This window comes from Elgaria multicarinata, chromosome 12, assembly GCF_023053635.1.
Source record: "Elgaria multicarinata webbii isolate HBS135686 ecotype San Diego chromosome 12, rElgMul1.1.pri, whole genome shotgun sequence".
Lineage (NCBI taxonomy): Eukaryota > Metazoa > Chordata > Lepidosauria > Squamata > Anguidae > Elgaria > Elgaria multicarinata.
In genome coordinates, this window is record NC_086182.1 from 28,396,112 (window position 1) to 28,416,948 (window position 20,837).

The following is a 20,837-nucleotide window of genomic DNA, read 5'->3' on the forward strand; positions in this document are numbered from 1 at the left end:
TGCACAAGTGATGGATACATTTGGATATATATATTATGAAAATATGCACAATTTTCATGAGAAAAGTAAAGTTAAGAAACCTCAAAGATCAAAATCTGATACAGATATGAGACAGAATGAGATTTGAGGTGGAATTTGGAGAACTTTGACAAACTGGAGGTTGCTTCTGCACACATCTCTAAGTTCGCAACAGTGTGACACCGTATCACAATGCAGCCAATCGTATTTGGCTATGTCATGTCTCAAAGCCAAAACAGAGTAAGAGCGGGAAGAACTGGCTACGTGGCAGCATCAAGAAACCAAATCAGATTTGCCTACAGGATGATGTTACAAAGCCAGATCAGAATAAGGTCAAAGTTGCCTGCCATCACTCTGAATAGACAAACATTTCCACTCCTATTTGCAGTCCCACTTCAAATTACCAAAACCAAGGGATGCATTTCTTATGCTTGATTCCCCCCTTCAAACTATAAACATCTTGTCTATATTTGTCAGCAAGTGCACATGGTGTGCTTGTTCCTTGCAAATATAGAAATGGAAAGAGAGAAATAGGCATGCCTGTGTGTAATTCCGTGTGGCCTGGTGTGTCATTTTAAGAATTATTATCCTATGTGCTTCATTCATACATCAGCAATCTACGTGTCATGGTGGAGCATGGGCAGGACACATAGGTTAAGTGTTCTTTAATTGAGATTCCTGGTAGCATGGATCTCTCTGTGGGTAACTCTTCTTCACATGTGCCACATCTTATTAAATCAGCCCCATGTCTATGCAAAGTTCCAAGAGCAGTAGAATAAGAACTTGAAGTCTAATCAATCCTTTAGAAATTGAATTATAACTTGCTTCAAGAGTTGTTATCCTTAAATCTCTCTCTCTCTCTCTCTCTCTCTCTCTCTCTCTCTCTCTATATATATATATATATATAAGCTGGGAAAAGTGCAGAAAAAGGCAACTAAAATGATGAAGGGGCTGGAGCATCTCCCCTATGAGGGAAGGTTAGGACAGCCGGGATTGTTTAGCTTGGAAAAAAGGAGGAAACATGAAAGAGGTGTGTTGTGCATGGTATGGAGAATGTGGACAGGGAGATATTTTTCTCCCTCTCTCATCCCATGAAGCTGACTGGTGGGAGATTCAGGACAAAGAAAAGGAACTACTTCTTCATACAGCACATAGTTAAAATATGGAATTCACTACCAGAAGATGTAGTGATGACCACCAATCTGGATGGCTTTAAAAGGGGGTGGTGATAAATCCCTGGCGGAGAAGGCTATCATAGAATCATAGAATCATAGAGTTCTGTTGAAATTATTTGATATCCAAGCAAATAAGCATTGGATTGGGATAAAAGTGAGGGGGGACACCCTGTCCTATTGGAGCTTGACTTGAGTAAAGGACTTTGTGAGTGCTTTACCACTACATATAAGAACATTATCATAGAATCATAGAATAGCAAAGTTGGAAGGGGCCTACAAGGCCATGGAGTCCAACCCCTTGCTCAATGCAGGAATCCACCCTAAAGCATCCCTGACAGATGGTTGTCCAGCTGCCTCTTGAAGGCCTCTAGTGTGGGAGAGCCCACAACCTCACCAGGCAACTGATTCCATTGCCGTACTGCTCTAACAGTCAGGAAGTTTTTCCTGATGTCCAGCTGGAATCTGGCTTCCTTTAACTTGAGCCCGTAATTCCATGTCCTGCACTCTGGGAGGATTGAGAAGAGATCCTGGCCCTCCTCTGTGTGACAATGGCTGCTAGCCCTGATGGATATGTGCTACAGTATCCAAGGTAGTAGGCCTGTATGCACCAGTTGCTGGGGAACATGGGTAGGGAGATGCTGTTGAATCGTGTCCAGCATTGTTGTTCCCTGGCTGACAGCTGGTTGCCCATTGTGTGAACAGAATGCTGGATTAGATGGACCCTTGGTCTGATCCAGCAGGGCTCTTCTTATGTTGTTATGTTTTCCCACCTCTTTCCTCCATTAGCTTGTCCATTTCATGCTCTACTTTGGCACTTCCCAAGTGACCCACCCCACACCCGGCGAAACAAATAATGCATGGATTAGAGAGAAGTGTGCACAAGAGAATGCATATACTGGAGGAAGGACATACCAAAAAGCATTATATAAGGGGGAAATGCTTGCAAAAATGCATATATCAGACAAAAAGTCCAGAAAACGTGTATATTAGGATAAATGCACATGGAAATGCATATGAATTTTCATAGGGACTTCAAAAAAAAAGTGTTGCAAACTGGTGTGGAAACAGGAGGGAACAAACTGAGGATTGGAATAATGAGAAATTTAAAGAAACCAAAAATAGATCACTTCGTCCATATTTATCACAGCTGAGCATGTTCCATGGTCCTGAACCACGGAATTCTCTTTGTTATTCCTTGGTCTCCCACGTTTTCTCTTCCAGCATCCTAAGGGATGAACGAAGGTGATGTGTGCATCAGGATGAACCTTAATATGGATGAACCCAGGTGGAATTGGGGGCTCCGTATCTCTCCGTGAGCATTTTAGCCAGCACCGGACTACGGCTATAAAGGTGTCTTGCTTGTGTCATTTGCAATACAGGAAGAAGCATATGGAATCTTATTTATTTATTTATTTATTGCAATTTTTATACCGCCCAATAGCCGAAGCTCTTTTTGCCCCTTTGCTCTGTTCTTCCTCCTCTTGTTGTTCCTTTCTTTAAGGTAGGAAAGGAAAGGAAAGGAACCTCTCGTGCAAGCACTGAGTCATTACTGACTCTTGGAGGGACACCAGCTTTCGCTGACATTTTCTTGGCAGGCCTTATAGTGGGGTGGTTTGCCGTTGCCTTCCCCGGCCGTGATTACCTTTCCCCCAGCTAGCTGGGTACTCATTTTACCGACCTCAGGAGGATGGAAGGCTGAGTCGACCCAAGCCGGCTGCCTGAAACCAGCTTCCGCTGGGATCGAACTCAGGCCGTGGGGAGAGTTTCAGCTGCAGAAACTGCTGCTTCACCGCTCTGCGCCACAAAAGGCTCATTCTTTAAGGTAGACATAGAGGGAAACAGAGAAGGTCCCCATAATGGCAAAGGAGAGCAGGCAGTGCCTTCCCATCAGTGGACCTTTTTTGCTACCAGGTCGAGTCAGAAATAACCAAGATGGATCAAAGAGGCCTTTCCCTCCCTGACCCTCAGTTCCTTTTCACTCCGCACTGAGCTATCACAAGTCGTGATTGATTATACTATGATATAGCATAGAACTGCCAGCTTGGGTGTAGTATTTCTTTTTAATTGCACCTTCCTCTGAAGCATCTGCTTCCTGAAACTGTCAGATGGTAAAAAAAAAAAAGATGGAACACCAAGAACCAAACTACATACTGCATAAATGTACCTCCTCAAATAATCATTTCCTCTATTTTCAATGCCCGCTACTTATGTAGTTAAAATAGCACCACTAATGGATGGGAGTTGCAGGTCCCACTTGGATATACAAATATTGAACTCATTCTCTGAGTGCTGGTCCTTTGTGCAGCCAAAACAGCACCATCCACACAAGATTGAAACAAGTCCAAAAAACATAAAGGGGGAACCCCGTGAGCACTGAACATGCACAATGGCCACAGAATAATCAATTCCTGTTCCAGGGGGCAGGGAGCTGGAAAAGCAGATGGAAGCAGATGTAATGGAGTATCTTAGAAAAGTTATTAGAGAACACATGTATCGGAATCACTTAGTAGCAAAGTCTAGGAGCTCTTGAATTTAATTTCATCATCTATGGAATGGAATGACTATAAATTTCTTTAAATGAGTGATTTATAGCATGCTCATTACTGGACACTCATGGATGTCCGCGGATCCTTTTGACAACACTATCCACCTCCTGCACATCTCCTGCTGCTTTTCTCAGTTTTACCTTCACAAAATAAACCTCAGAAAACCTGACTCTTCTGAGGTTGTGCTATAAAATGCCCACTAGAGGGTGCTGTCCCATTGAAATGTGCAGGCCATGTAGTTGCTGCTCTCTTCTCTGTGTAATTGTGCCCATTTCAAATGCAAAAGAGAAACAGGAAGGGAGCAACTGGAAGAAAATGTTATCCCCCCCCCCCATCTGAAAATGCTATATTGCCAGATAGGCTTTGAGTGGCCTCGAACTCTTTCTTAACTGCTTCCACACTGGACAAGACCAAAGTCTAATGGGCAAAGCTAAATGTGGCACTTGAGGTGGAATGGATGGGTATGTAGAAACCTATAGAGAGACATGCATGGCATGTCTCCATTTACTGAACAGGGCTCACCAGATCTCAGCTTGTGCTGAGTACTGTTACTCAGTTCTAGAATATGTGTTGGGAATGGTGAAAATGGAATACCCCTGGTAAGGATTGTAATCCACTGCTTGCAATCCAGCCAGAGAACATTAATTACTGGGCAGATTAGAAATGTGCTAAATAAATAAAATAAAATAAAATAGGCATGATTGGGTCAGTCTATTTTGGTCTGCTCCAACCCATTTCCATATTAATTTGCATTTTAATAACATTTTGTATGCAAATTTATATTTGAATACATATTTAATTCATATTTTGAACATATTTGCTCACAAAATAAGCATTTATAAACATAATTTCAATGTATTCATTCCTAGATGTGTTTTATCCAAAAATATGCATTTTGATTGTGTTCCTCTACTTCTTTTTTTGACCCCAAAACTGCATCCCAAATCCAAAGTCATGCAAAATCTGAAGGATTCTGAACTGAACATTAGTTCAAGAGGTGCATGTCAACTCAGTTTACAACAGAATTTGCAAAGATCAAATTCTTCAGCCACTCCCACCTATGGATTTGTCCTGAACATCTATTGATTATTTATTATTACTTTGATATTCCACCATTCCCCCCTTGCACACCTTGAATGGTCCTCCTCCTCTTCATTTTGTCTTCATACACACACACACACACACACACACACACACACACAAAGAGGCTAAGGAGAGACATGATAGAGGTGTACAAAATTATGCATGGTATGGAGAACGTGGATAGGGAGACATTCTCTCAAAATACTAGAACCAGGGGACATCCCATGAAACTGGTTGGTGGGAGATCCAGGACAAATAAAATGAAGTACTTCTTCACACAGCACATAATTAAATTATCGAACTCACTACCACAGGATGTAGTGATGGCCACCAATTTGGGTGGCTTTAAAAGGGGGTTGGATAAACTCCTGGAGGCAAAGGCTATCAATGGCTACTAGCCCTGATAGTTGTGCCCTATCTCCAATATTCAAGGCAGTAAGCCTGTGTGCACCAGTTGCTAGGGAACATGGGTGGGAGGATGCTGTTGTACCAATTTAAAAAGTGATGGCCACCAATTTGGGTGGCTTTAAAAGGGGGTTGGATAAACTTCTGGAGGCAAAGGCTATCAATGGCTACTAGCCCTGATAGTTGTGCCCTATCTCCAATATTCAAGGCAGTAAGCCTGTGTGCACCAGTTGCTGGGGAACATGGGTGGGAGGATGCTGTTGTACCATGTCCTGCTTGTTCATCCCTGGCAGATGGTTGGTTGGCCTCTATGTGAACAGAGTGCTGGACTAGATGGACCCTTGGTCTGATCCAGCATGGCACATATGTTCTTAACAAGCCTTTGTGGTAGGTTCAGCTGAGAATCAGTGATTGGCTCAAAGTCACACTGTGAGCTTCATGGCCAAGTCAGGTCTAGAACCCAGATCTCTTGAGCCCAAGTCCAACACTCTAACCACTACACCACACTGGATGAATACATTTCTTTTGAAATTAGAGATAAGTGTTTTTCCTTGAATTTGATTAGATCTGATTGGGGGAAGGGTGTCTCTCTGTTAGCTAGGTTGCTCACACTAACAGCATGATATGGTGCACTATGGGAAATATAGTTGTTTCAGGAACCATTGCAATTTTTCATCCATTTTTAAATTGAATGCACACCCTTAGAACCCACTGCTCCACATCTGACATGTGCAAACTAACATGCAACAGACCAATCCTATGCATATTTATTCAGATATGACTCCCATCAAATTCAGTTGGATTTACTTCTCCATAAGTATGCGTAGGAACATGTGGTTTTATTCAGCCTTACTTAGGAGGAAGCCGTGTTGAATTCAGGAGGACTTCCTAACTGAGTAAAACCACATTGGGTTGAGCTGAACATCTTCCAAACAAAATATGACCAACCCACCTACTTTCCACATTATTTTACTCTCAAGAAGACCCGGACCAGTTCCTGAGAAATGACTTCAGCTCCTGAGAAATAGCACTGGAAAAGTGGTTTGGCACAGTGCAGTTTGTTTTCCTTCCTTCTTTTTATTTGTTTTTGAGATTTATTATCAGCAGCTTATGAAATAAACTGCAGCTGCCAATTAATATTTCCCCGTCATAGCCAGAACAGCAGGAGCTGACAAAACTGCATATTGCTACACTTGCTGTAAAGTTATCATTATTCAGTCAACTGTAGCTTATTACTCACAGTAACTGGAGTTTGTTGTTGTTATTATTATAGCTTGAGGTTTTCTTCTTTTTTTCTTCTTCTTTTTTCTTTCCCTCCTCCACTGTCTACATTAGGGAGTATTGCTCAGTGCTGACCATTAAATAATCCTGCATATATCTATAATTTCTAAGCTAGCAGGGTTCCCTGCGGTATCTACCCAACACTATAGAGCTATTTGTCTCACGTGCAGTCCTGAAAGAGCTAATCTTTAGACAACGTGCCATAAATTATGCAAATTAGGAATTGTTTATGGCCCAAAGTACACAAGCAGACCTGCCTTTAAAATAATATAAAACTAAAAAGCAGTGATGTTGTCGTGTTTAGGACTGCGTGGAACAAAACAGAAAGTCTGAATCATACATCACTTTCCTGATGAGGAACAGACAGACTCCAAAGGTGGGAGGGGGGTCTTGCTTTTGCTAGGGATTTTCAAGGAGAGGCTGGATGGCCACATGTCAAGGATGTTGATGGAGTGGGGTTCCTGGGCATTGCAGCTCAGTGGTAGAGAGCCTGCTTTGCATACCGAAGGTCCGAGGGTTTGATCCCTGTCATCTCCAGGTAGGGCTGGAAAAACTCCTACCTGAAAGTCCAGAGAACTGCTGGCAGTCAGTGTCACCAATACTGGACTAGATGGACCAAGGGTCTGACTCATAGCTTCATCCCACGTACCTGTTTCCCTTGAATTATCCCCTACAGTGCTAAGCTGTTGTTGTTGTTGCTAACTAAATCACACCCCGGGCGGCAGCGCTCCTAAGATCCTTTGCATACCAGGAAAAGGGTTTGGGGGGGTATGTAAAAAAAATCATTAAAAATCAACGGATGACCTAATCTGATTCAAATTTGTTATGCTTAAAGCTCTCCTTAATATCTATTACTGTGCCAATTTTGATGTCTTTATCTTTAAAACTTATGCAGATGTAAGCATTTATTTAATTTGAAGCTTAAAAGTATCAAATCCTACTCCTGTGCCCCCAGTGGCCGCTTGGAAAATAAATTATTCGCTCCAAAACTAGTAGCAAAATAGATCGGGTCTTTTGGCTTTATAGCACAATTAAAGCAGGATGCTTGGGAGTACTTCACAGTCAAAGCAGATTATAAACTGGAAAACTTCAGAGTCCTTTGCACACAATTTGCAGTGATTGCACAGTACAACGCTGGTGTGATAAAGCTCTCAGTATACGGCTGCTTCTTATGTTCCTAGATGACCACTGAGGTCCCTTCCAACCCTGTATCATTGTGATCCTATGTGTGATCAGGCAGAAATAAATCCCATTGTGTCCAATGAGGATTACTCCCAGGTACATTTATAGAACCTTTCCAGGCTCTTAGGCAGACGTCTTTACCATCAGCTGCTACCTGATCTTTTAAACTAGCTCGGGTCCAGGTTATTTGAAAGAATGTATTCTCCCTTATGAGCCTGCCCATGCTTTAAGATCTTCTGTAGAGGCCCTTCTTTCAGTCCCACCTTCTTCACAGGCACGCTCGGTGGGAACATGGGAGAAGAGGGCCTTCTCGGTGGCTGCTCCGGTGCTCTGGAACTCTCTTCCCGGGGAAGCTAGGCTGGCTCCCTCCTTGATGGGCTTTCGGAAGTATGGCTAAAACTTTTTTGTTCCAGCAGGCCTTTGGAGAATAATCTGGCCCTCCATCTATGTTAATGTCTTATAATTTTGTTGTGTATTTTAAACTTTTATGGTTTTGTTTCCCCCCCCCCCCCCAATGTATGTTTTAAACTTTGTAAGGCCACCTTGAGGCCCAGCATTGGGCAAAAAGTGGGATGATAATAATAATAATAATAATAATAATAATAATAATAATAATAATCTGGAGATGCCAGAGACTGAACATGGGACCTTCTGCATGCAAATCAAATGCTCTACTACTGAACTGTTTTCTGGTCTGTCAGTATTATTATCAAAGACAATAGTCTTGGTGGCTAACCTTCATATAGTTATGAATTTTATTTATTTTATACATTTTGAAATAATGGAATAAAGCTGAAAGCCAGTGCACATTTACCTGAGAGGAAAACCCCACTAACCACAGTGGGGTTTACTTCTGAGTAAACAGGCACAGCACTGCATTGTGAGTGAGTTCATGGGCTGAAGCAAAATTTCATCGAGGGACCTTCTGGTTGACAGCTTAGACTTTTACCCGCTGCACCACCACAGCAGACTTTTAATTTAGACTACTTGACTGAGCTTTACTCCCTTGTTTTCCCTTCTTTCCATTGATTTTTTTTTTTTTTTTTTAGTATTTTTTTTACACTGAATAGGTTTGCAGCCGCTGCACCATTTTTATGTTGTGGCTTTATCAGCAGGTATGCTCACAGGTGGCCCACAGCTGTGATGTCATATTAGTATTCAGAAAGACACACGCCATTCAGCTTCCCCCAACCTGAGAGATTGGTGCCTCGCCTCCGCTTCAAAGTGTGTGCAGTGCATGTCCAAGTGCATATGAAACTGGCTAAATAGGTAACACTGTAATCCGAGCTCCATTTTAAATACAATAGCAAGCATTTGCAAGTTAATTATGCCCGGGAAAAGACAAGGCACAAATCCTGGCTCTGACATAGATGCACTAAATGGCTATCCTCAGCCATTATTTTGGAGGCTCTGTTCCCTTTTCATTTTTTTTTAAAGAGTCTTTAAAAAGAGACCTGCTCCTGTTCTTGCCTCCCTTTTAGGACTGAGGCAGATATAAATGTGAAGATCAAAGTGCCATAAACAAGCTTTGAGTTCACTTTTCATTGCATGTCTTAATGCAGCTTAGCAGCAAATCGAAAGCTGCTATGCTAAAGGACACCCCCCCCATAGCTGAAAGGTCCTCCTGTCTCAGGCAAGTGGCCGTGGGTGTTGCTTTGCTCCCTAAGAGAAAGAGGCAGCAGTGACAGAGTAGCCAGCTAAGTGGCCAAAGATAAGCATCCTCCAATTTGCTGTCCAGCCACAGGGAAACATACATGATCTCAAAGCCTGCTTACGGCCTCTTCTTGACATGCATCTGAACCCGTGTGAACAGAACTGGGCACTGCATACTCATGTTGGTTGTCATGAGGCCTTGGTATTTTCATTGTTGTCTGTTCCTTTGCTTGTTTGCTTTTCTTGGAGATCAAGTACTATGAGGAGGTGCTATGATCCAACATTCCTACAATCCAAAACACCCTCCATGTGTTTTCCATTACAGCATGATGACTGGGGCCAAAGGTCCGTCCACACACACACACACTTTTTGGCACCCTCTGGCAAGTCAACACAGATCACTGATTACAATGAGAGTCTTTATTGCAGGAGACTCAATAAAGACTCAATAAATAATCAAGCTTTCTGGAGATTGTGGCAGGGCTTACGCAGTTACAGCCCCAATAAATCAGATAGCAAAGGCAAAAGGCTACTTGGCACATCACTTTGTTCCAGAGAAAGTCCCAAGGCTAGAAGCCACACGGAGTCACAGTTAGAACCCAAAGACAGGCAATATCTTCCCAGACAGAGGCTTAATGGTACAGGGTTCAATACAGACAAGAGTCCAAGATTTATGGTAAATCCAGGTGGCTAAAGCACCCTTCTGATGATCTCTCCTGACAGGGGAATCTGGCCTATTTAATTCCTATCCAGGGGTCCCAGTATTGTACATGCTACAAAAAATACATAACCCCAAGTGACGACCAACAGGTAGACCAATTCTGTCTGGTTCAAATTTAGTACTTGAACGTTGACTAAGTACGTAAATCACTTTTTGAGTCCATTTCTGCCTCAAACCTGTTCCTTTGTTAGGGACACCTCTCATGTTATTTCAAAGATAGAACATTTTAAAATCAATAAAGAATACATTATTTGTCCATTGGGTAATGCATCCTTGTATAACAATGCACTTCAAGAGGTGGCCCGAGAAGTCGCTGGTGTGTTTTTGAGGACACATGAAGTGTTGTCACCTCCTATCCATGTATTCTTGAACTTTCTTGATATGGTTCTAGAGAAGAATTACTTTAAGTTAAAGATAATTTTTATCTTTAGAGTCAATGGGTGACGACGGGGAGCAGTCAAGTGCCAATTTGTTAATGTCAGCTTTGGAAGATAAATACATCTTCCATCAATCTAGTAATTGTATTATTATTAATTAATTGATTATAATAGTAATAATACAAATAATAATAATAATCCTTTTTAAACATGTACTTCTTTTTCTATAATACATAGAATCATAGAATCATAAAATAGCAGAGTTGGAAGGGGCATACAAGGCCATCGAGTCCAACCTCCTGCTCAATGCAGGAATCCACCCTAAAGCATCCCTGACAGATGGTTGTCCAGCTGCCTCTTGAATGCCTCTAGTGTGGGAGAGCCCACAACCTCCCTAGGTAACTGATTCCATTGTCGTACTTCTCTAACAGTCAGGAAGATTTTCCTGATGTCCAGCTGGAATCTGGCTTCCTTTAACTTGAGCCCGTTATTCCGTGTCCTGCACTCTGGGAGGATCGAGAAGAGACCCCTGAAGCCCCTCCCTGCAGAGTCCTCACAGAAGATTCCTCAGTTCCTAAATCAGAGGTCTGATTCAAGGTCATATCTTGCAGGTGCAGCTGGTAGGGAGCATCACCCTCCTTAGGCCTGCAATCAGATGGGAAGCCAGGCAGAGCCTTTGACTGGAGTGGGTTCTAAATTATTCTGTTCTAAGTATGAACCAGATTCTGGTTCCAAAACTGAAGGGCTCTGGAGGAAGGCCTAACAGATGGGAGTTGTAGTCCAAAAGAACTTGAGGGGTGCCTATCTCTGATATATTCCAGATACTTTGGGCTCATCTACACCAAGCAGGATATTCCACTATAAAAGCAGTATATAAAAGGTAGGAGCCACACTACTGCTTTATAGCGATATTGAAGTGCGCTGACAACTGTTGGGGCCCATTGACACATCCCATATACCACTCTCATACCTCTATATCCTGCTTGCTGTGGCTTTTGCTTTTTATATACTGCTTTCATACCACTTTCATAGTGGAATATCCTGCTTGGTGTAGATGAGTCCTTTGTTTTGTATCACTCTGGAATATCGGTTGCTCACGAGTTGTGGAAAATAGGATTCACTGATTGAGACGACCTTGATATGAAAACCAAAGGGCTCTCTTATCCCTCTGGTTTGGAGGCAAAGAACCTGCTAAGCAGCAGTCCCATCATTTAATGACTGAGACTACTAGTAGGGGTGCTTCTTATGGTGATAATGAACAAACAATCTGAGCCAGCTGTCATTTAAAGAAGGGAAACACGTCTCCCGTCCTCTCGCTTTTTACTTCCCACTTGTCAGAGAGGTTTATTAATGGGGAGGACTGAGTCTGAAGTGAATCAGACTGAAATTGCCTGCTCTGTTTACATTTTCATCTGGTGCTTTCAAAAACAAGTGAGTTTGCAGCAAGTCACATGCGAGAAGACGCCAGTGCTCTCAGCCAGCAGCTGACAAGGCCTTCTCCGCCGGAGAAGCTGAACAAGAGAAGCCTCCGTTTAAAAGCACCATGCAGATAAGGATCATAAAATACTGAAGGCACAACAATGGATCAATGCAGAAGCCCCTCATCTCATTCTCAGTGCATATTATCCACACACTACAGGCTTAACCTGATGTAAAAACCATTCCATTTCCCAGGAAACCTGGGAATCGTAGTTCAAAGAGGGATAGCAAGCTAGGGCTTGGATCCAGGCTTGATCATACTTAGAGTATTATTATTATTATTATTATTATTATTATTATTATTATTATTAATAATAATAATAATAATTTATATAGCACCATCAATGTACATGGTGCTGTACAGAGTAAAACAGTAAATAGCAAGACTAGGCCTGTTGAAATGAATCTGCGTTTCTTTGTGCTCTTTTTCAGATTTTCTTTGAATAGGAAAAGAATGCATTTCGAGTGTCAAAAAATGCACATAATCAAAACAAAAAAAGTGCACCAAAATGCACACTTTCCCCCCTTAGACAAAAGCATGGAAATGCACATTTTTAATAATGCACATTTTCCTGAGCATGAATGCAAGTTTGAGAATGTGCAAATATTTTCAGAGATAACTCTTGTTTTCACATTTAGGGTTACAAATGAGATGTATGAGAGCTTCGGCTATTGGGCGGTATAAAAATGTAATAAATAAACAAATAAATAAATAAATAAATAAATAAATGTGTGAACATAAACAAAATTCTCATGCACCCCTAAGAACATGTGTTGTATGGCGAAGGCCCTCGGATCAATCCCCGACATCTTCAGGTAGATAAAGTCCCCTATCTGAAATCCTGTCAGTCAAAATAGACAGTTAGTTTTACCCTACTGATGATGTGTTGTTGCGCTAGTAATCCTGCTCAGTAGGAGAGGAACCGCAGGTTCAGACACACAAGAAATGACCCACATGTAGCCCATAGCTTCTCCTAATGCAGCCTATAGAGCCAAGGGAACCCCACTGAGAGATCACCCAGAGATCAAAGAGTAAATGGCAGGCTTTCCCTTGTAAATGCTAGCCCTAGCTAGGGAAAGCCTAAGGTTTCCCTTGCAAGCACTAGCATAAGCAAGAGAAAATATGCCCTGATTTCTGATCAGATTAGATCAGAGAAAGGAAGTGTTTTTGTTTCTTTTAAATGATGTGTGTGTGTGTGTGTGTGTGTTCTGTGGATTCTCACTAATATTCTCAGATTAATGTGCAACAGGATGATATAGGCTTAGGACAGAAGATAAGAACAGCCATGCTGAATCAAACCAGGAATCCATCTAATCCAGGATTCTGTTCGCACAGTGGCCAACCAGCTGTTGATCAGGAACCTACAAGCAGGACATGAATGCAACACCAAACTCTCACCCATGTTCCCCAGCAACTGGTGTACATAGGTATACTGCCTCCGATACTGGAGGTAGCATACACCTATCAGGACTACCTCTGATACTGGAGGTAGCAAATAATCATCAAGACTACATACACCAGCAACAGTGACCAACCAGCTGCACATGGGAAGTGCACAGGCAGGACATGAGTGCAACAGCACCCTCCTTCCTCTGTTTCCCAGCAACTGGTGTTACATAGGCGTACTGCCTCTGATCCTGAGAAAGCATAGACAGTAGGGCTAGTAGCCATTGATAGCCTTCAACTCCAGGAATTTCTCTAACACCCTTTGAAAGTCATCCAAAATGGTGGCCATCACTACATCTTTTGGTACTGAATTCCATAGTTCTTCCTTTTATCCATCCAGATTCTCCCACCAATAAGCCAATCAACTTCATGGGATGACCCTGCGTCATCTTAAAATGCAGAACTCATACAAAAATGACACACAACAGAGGTTGACTTATTCATCCCTCCAAAACGTATGTGTACAAATTGCCCACAACACTCCCATTTTATCCTTTGTCCTAGTGTCCTGTGTTTAACAATCTGTGGGAAACACTCTGTTTGTATGGTTTACTGTTTTCTTTCACTGGAGTTAAAATCATTGCTGGGGGAGTCTGCTCACCCTACTTTGGCTATTATTTAATATTTATAATTGCAGTATTTAACTATAGCTCTTTCAAGTGTTCTGGGATATAACTAACAAGAAAGATTCTCCTTTTTGGAAAACAAAATGACTGAATAATCTTCCAGTTTTGCCAAAATTAGGAGGATGCATTTATCGGCCATCAAAGATTAAACAGCAGGCCCTTTAAAAATAAATAAAAACACACTAGTGAAAGTAAATCACCAAAGGGTACTTGGATGTCAATAATTTTATGATACGGGGGGGGAATTGATTTGGACTCTCTCTACTCTCAATAATGGGTGCTTGACATTTTAGAATAATTATTTCCTCAACTTTTTTTTTTTAAAAAAAGCCACACCACATTTCTTTTTCTGGATATTAACCAGAACATTGGGGAGGGACCAGGTTTTTTCCTCTCTCTCAGAGCCAGGAATTAATCAATTTCAAAGTCTCCTCCTTTGTATTTGTGTTGTGACAAGACAATTTAAACAGTGTATGAAGACAAATCAACAGGAGGAAATATCAATACCCATTAAGGTAATCAAGCAATTTGGCTTTGCTGCTCTGGCTGAAAACTCAAAAATAATTTTCATAACGACGTCTTCAGTGGGGAATATTGAGCCTAAGGCTCTTTGGGCCCATGGCTGATTGGTCTTACGAATGCTGATAACATCTTCATGTATTATGAAGTTAATGAGTGGGACCTGCAACTAAATATTGCAATGTATTATCATGTTCTGATGGGAGCAGATGAATAGAAGGAAGGAACTGGAGCTAATTAAACTTTGTTACTGTTGGGGACATGCAAAGAGGGGGCTAAACCTAAGGATGTATGAGGGTTTTGTGTGTGTTTTTGCTTGCAAGCATTCAAACATGCCCTGCTTGATGTCCTCAAACACTATCATGAATGCAAGCACATGTCCACCGAAAATGTTCACAAATTGCCGGACATGTGCTCACTTTCAATTTATGCAAATTTCCCAGCCTGATTTTGCAGGAATTTCCTCCTTTGCGAAAAATTCCTAATTTGTGCAAATTTCCTTGTGGAGTGAATCAGCCCTGCTGTAGTCCATGGAGGAAATTTCTGCAACTTTCACATTCGATCGCTGCTCGATTTTCACAATTTCCCCATTCACACATAGCAATTAGTGATCGCAAACAGACATCAGGCGTGAGACAAGCAGCAAGGAGATGTTCAGAGAACAGCACCCTCCCACCTATGTCCCCCCAGGAACTGGTGTGTATACAGGCTTACTGCCTCTGCTACTGGAGGAAGCATATAGCCATCAGGACTAGCAGCTATTGGTACTCTTCTCCTCCAGGAATTCATCTAATCGCCTTTTAAAGCCATCCAAATTGGTGGCCATCGCTACAACTTGTGGCAGAAAATTCCATAGTTTCACTGTGTGCTATGTCAACATATTGTGGACAGGGACTTAGGCCTTAGCTAGACCTAAGGTTTATCCCGGGATACTCAGGGTTATCTCTGCCTGCTCCCAGGATCACCTGTGTGTCACTTAGGTGAACAGGGATGACCCAGGGACGGTCCCAGGATAAACCTTAGGTCTAGCTAAGGTCTTAGACAGGGGAAACAGTTATGAAGCTCTGCTCACATTGGTCACATGACTGTGTCTCAGCCTAGTCTATCTTGCAAGGATTTTTTTTAAAATGTGGTAACCTTATTTAAACCATCCTGAGCTTTTTGAAGGAAGGTTGGGGGTGCAAGTAACAACCAGAAAACTATCTGCATAACTCATAGTTTCTTCCCCAGTGGAAGTCAATGCCATGTAGACTGAGCTCCAACTTGGTCTGCCATCCAGATATTTCAACACACTGAGACCTGCTTAGTTGAAATAAGGTTGCTATGTCATATCCATTCAGTCTAGGTCCTGAGAACAGCATGTAACACATACACAATTATTTGAGGTATAGGCCTATTTTTCCATTTGAAATGTTCCTTACCAACACACATCTTCTAGCTACCAAAATACATATTTCTCTCCTCAGTGGGGACTGGTTATCCTGTCACCCCTTGCGCCTCAATTTTGCAGCAAAATTTAATTTGAAACCGAGGAAGTCTCATGTGTATTTTAAAGGGAGAGCATTAAAACTAACCCACCCCAGTAGCCACACTTGAGTTCTCCATATCCTTTGTTTTCTGTGTAACACAACACTTTGGGAGACGAGTATAATTAAGGCAGGAAGAATTAAAGGGATAAAGGCAGCATACTAAAATGGAGAAATCTGATTTAGTTGACCTTTCAAGTAAATGAACATTTCTAGGGACTGACTGTCTCATTATATAAAAAAAAAAAACTGATCCACTTAGGAAACTCAGTTTTTCATCATCTATTGAGTGAAAGGCAGAATAGTGCAAGGGTAGTCTTACCATGTGGGTAAGAAAGACATCAAAAAGGTGGACCCTTTGGGACCAGTTGAGTGTAAAGTACATGTTCATTATTAACTCTTTTTTCCCCCTCCAGGGAACCCATTACAGCTTCCATGATCCTCTTCCTCTCCATTTTATCCTCACAACAACCCTGTGAGGTAGGTTAGGTTGAGAGTCAGTGACTGCCTCAAAGTCACCCAGTGAGCTTCATGGCCAAGTGGAGACTAGAACCTGGATGTCCTGAATCCCAGTCCAACGCTCTAACAACTAGACCATGCTAGTTGTTTCATGTATACTCTGACAAAGTTGGCATTCTAGCTCCAAGATTGCTGTCCATGGTCCTGAACCAACTCTAGTCCCAGGTGTGATCCAACCATCTCTCTTTCTCACATTCTGCCTCCTCACAAGAGCCAGTGCCAAGAGCATGTTGAGTCCTGGAATGGACCATGGTTTTTATCTTTTCTTTTATTTCTACAATGTCCTGCAAAACTTGGAAGAAGTGAGGAGTCAGCAGAACATAATCACTTAAAGGTCAACTATGCAGGTGGACACGTATTGAATTATTGGATTATTGCATAGAGTCATTTTCTGAGATAGTTCAATTAGTGGTTGCATCATTTGTACAGAACTGTCTATAAAAGAAACTATGTTTGTATCCATTTTTATTCCTCTTCCTGTTCCTCATCTTACCCCAACTTGATGTGTGCTGTATTACTATGATCGTCTGTGAGTATTTGTAACTTGTAACTTGTACTGCCATAACTAAATTATTAATCTGTCAGTAAAGGATTTACTTTTAAAACTTACAAGGAATCCTTGCCTTATTGGTCTTTGCTGCATCCTTTGCTGCATCCCAATAGAGCTTCAGCTATTGGGCGGTATAAAAATGTAATAAATAAATAAATAAATAAATAAGAGCTGTTTGTTACTCTGCTATTCACTGGTTCAGCCTGTAACTTCCAGCACGTTAAAAGCCCAGTGATTATCCAACAGAGCAAACAACAGCTTCCATGAAGACAGCCATCCTTTTTTAACCTCCTTCCAGGAGGCATGTCAGAGTTGTTGGTGCCACCACTAGAAAGGCCCTGCTGTGGCCTCAAATGAAGGATTAGACATGGCAGCCCTGCATCCAGATCCTCCTTTTCTCCCTGTGATCTCTAGCTCCTCAAACATGTCGCATGTCATCATTGCATTGTGGTGATACCCACCTTTCTGTCCCTTTGTATGTCTAGCGAGTGCGGAATGTTTGACTGAGTGGGTGTGGCTAATGATGCGGTGAGAGATGGGGAGGCAGGAGTATAAATAGGTTGGCTGAGGGGATTGTGTGGTTTAGTTTGAGGTTTGGTTTTAGTCTGGGAGTTTTAGTCTGGCTTGTGCTTCGTGAGAGTGTTTGATGTGTGAGTGAGAAGAGATAGGATTTTAGGGGACTTGGGATTGTTGCTTTAAATATAAAAATAAGCAGGTTTGGTCTAATTTGAAATACCAAAGATCTGTTAAATTTCAATAAACTTTACTTTGTGTTCTGTTACCACGAAAATCCAAGGCTGGAGTTAAAATTGCAGGAAGAAACTTTAACAATCTCAGATATGCAGATGACACCGCTTTGACGGCTGAAAGCGAGGAGGGGCTGAGGAGCCTTATGACAAAGGTGAAAGAAGAAAGTACAAAAGCTGGGTTGTAGTTAAACCTCAAAAAAAAACCAAGATTATGGCAACCAGCTTGATTGGTAACTGGCAAATAGAGGGAGAAAACATGGAGGCAGTGACAGACTTTGTATTTCTGAGCGCAAAGATTACTGCAGATGCTGACTGCAGCCAGGAAATCAGAAGACGTTTACTTCTTGGGAGGAGAGCAATGACAAATCTTGATAAAATAGTTAAGAGCAGAGACACCACACTGACAACAAAGGTCTGCATAGTTAAAGCAATGGTATTCCCCGTAGTAACCTATGGCTGCGAGAGCTGGACCATAAGGAAAGCTGAGCGAAGGAAGATAGATGCTTTTGAACTGTGGTGTTGGAGGAAAATTCTGAGAGTGCCTTGGACTGCAAGAAGATCAAACCAGTCCACACTCCAGGAAATAAAGCCAGACTGCTCACTTGAGGGAATGGTATTAAAGGCAAAAAGTACTTTGGCCTCATAATGAGAAGACAGGATACCCTGGAGAAGAGGCTGATGCTAGGGAAAGTGGAAGGCAAAAGGAAGAGGGGCCGACCAAGGGCAAGATGGAGGGATGATATTCTGGAGGTGACAGACTTGACCTTGGGGGAGCTAGGGGTGGCAACGGCCGACAGAAAGCTCTGGCGTGGGCTGGTCCATAAAGCCACGAAGAGTCAGAAGCAAATGAACAAATAAACAACAACAACATAGTACACAGTGTAAAAACATCTAACAGTACACCTGCAGTTCAGTACCTCAACAATAGAACCTATTTGCCAAAACCCTTTACCTTGTTCCCTCACATTTAGGGGAAAAGTTGTGTTGTTGTTACCCTTTCCTCAGGCTTTTCAAGAGGTGGTGCTTGGCTTGACAAGGGTGTGCTACAAGGCAAGGCCTTCTGTGTGAGGTCGGTGTCATTGCACCAGTAATATGGAGAAGGGATTGGAAAATGCACAACACAATTGCAATAGGTGCTTTGTGTTTTGGGCCAACGGAGCAAGGAGAAGGCAGGATGCCACATTTACCACCACAGTGCAAAGAAAAGGCCTCCATTGATGATCAAAGGCAAAGCCAGCCACTCCTGATCTTTTGGACTACAACTCCCAAAAGCCCCAGACAGCATGCCCAATGGTCAGGGATTATGGCAGTCCAAAACATCTGGTGGCCACCAGATAGTCTACCGCTGCTATAAAAACATGGGAGAAAGCCCAGCTGATTGGTAAATTCAAAGCAAAGAGTTAAAAGTCTCCTCTTCTATCATCAATTGCACAAAACATTTAAATCTGCATGTTAAATGTATTTGCGGCCCATGCGTTTCTTGTTTGCAATTTCCAGCCCAGTGGGAGGGAGGCAATTGGCATGACCCATGAGCCAGGGAAGCTGATGAGCTCTTGGTTAAAGCGGAGCAGGCGGTGCCACAGAGAACTCTCCTGCCTGTCCTTCCTCCTCCTTGCTGCCAACATAAAAGTTTAACCATCAATGCAAATCTGATCTCCATACATCAGACAAGTGGAAAATTGGCCATTCTGCTCTGCACCGGGGAAGGAGAACCAGACTGCTGGGTGAGTTGTATTGTTTATTACCAGAGAGGTTCTAAAAAATTTCACACCTAATTAATCAAGGATGCTCTGTAATCACTTTTCCACATGTGGTATTGGAAAGAGTAAAGGCTTTTTTTCCCCCCTTCTTCATTTGCAATTTTTATTTTTTTGAAAGATGCACTTTTAATGAGCTCCTGTTTCCAGCCTGACATTTGGAAATTTAATCAGGAGGAGGTCTTAGATGGCTGGCTAGCACCTTTCAGCTGGCATTGTTTATCTGCACAGTGTTTCTTGGGCCTCAGTTAACAAAGGAGGGTCAGGGACCTCATTCAAATCAGCGGATATTAATGAGTTGCCGATGACAATGCAATTCCTATAGAACACTGCTCAACTGATGCCGTCCACACCAGGGGTGGGGGGTGGGTGATGGAGGGGAGGCGAGCAGAGCTAATGATGATTAATGCGGTGGCGTTGAAGGGCTACGGATAAAGAAAATAATCTGCCACTTCTTCGCAAAGTGTCATCCAGAGGTCTAATTGGACAAAAGAATGGGCCATTGTCTTTGGATCAGATGTCTCTGTTGCTACCTCCACTGCAGGGTAGTGAGACGGTGAAGGCATTGTGGCAAACGAGCAGGGTTAGAGCAATGCAAAATGATTTCTCAGAGTATAGAAAGGGGGCCGGAGAAAGACAGATCCGTCTGTGAAGAACTGGTATTAGGTGTACAGGTCACTTTCTTGATGAGCAGTTGGAACTGGATGGTGCTGGGTGCAGGGTTTGTGGGTGCCCCAAGTAATTTTATAGCATGTTCAAGAAAAGTTCTGGTTCAGATGCCTAAACAGCTGGTGGAACATGATGAAGAAGTTCATGTATATCTCTCCCCTTTGCTGTGCACCTAAAGTAATGTGTGACCCACACCCGCGCCATGGGGGGAGCAGGATCCTGTGAATTCTGCCCTTGTGAATACAGGTCTCCATGTAGCATGACCCCATAGACAAGACCCTGCTTCAGCAAATGCATGAAGTGGGCAATGAAACATAGCTTGTATATCTCCATGGATTGGATGGAAGAAAGAGAACGGTTTTAGGGCCTGAAACTGACAGATCCAGTGTCGATGGGTGGAAATGTGCTTCCTAACCAAGGTGACTAGTTGGCATAAAGCAACGTGTTCTGCATGACTCAAGCTGGACCTGGATATCTACCTCCACCTCCACCTGCTCCTCCATGCCAGTAGACAGAGCTGTGAGCAAGGAGGAGCAGATCCTTGTAAGGAAAGTC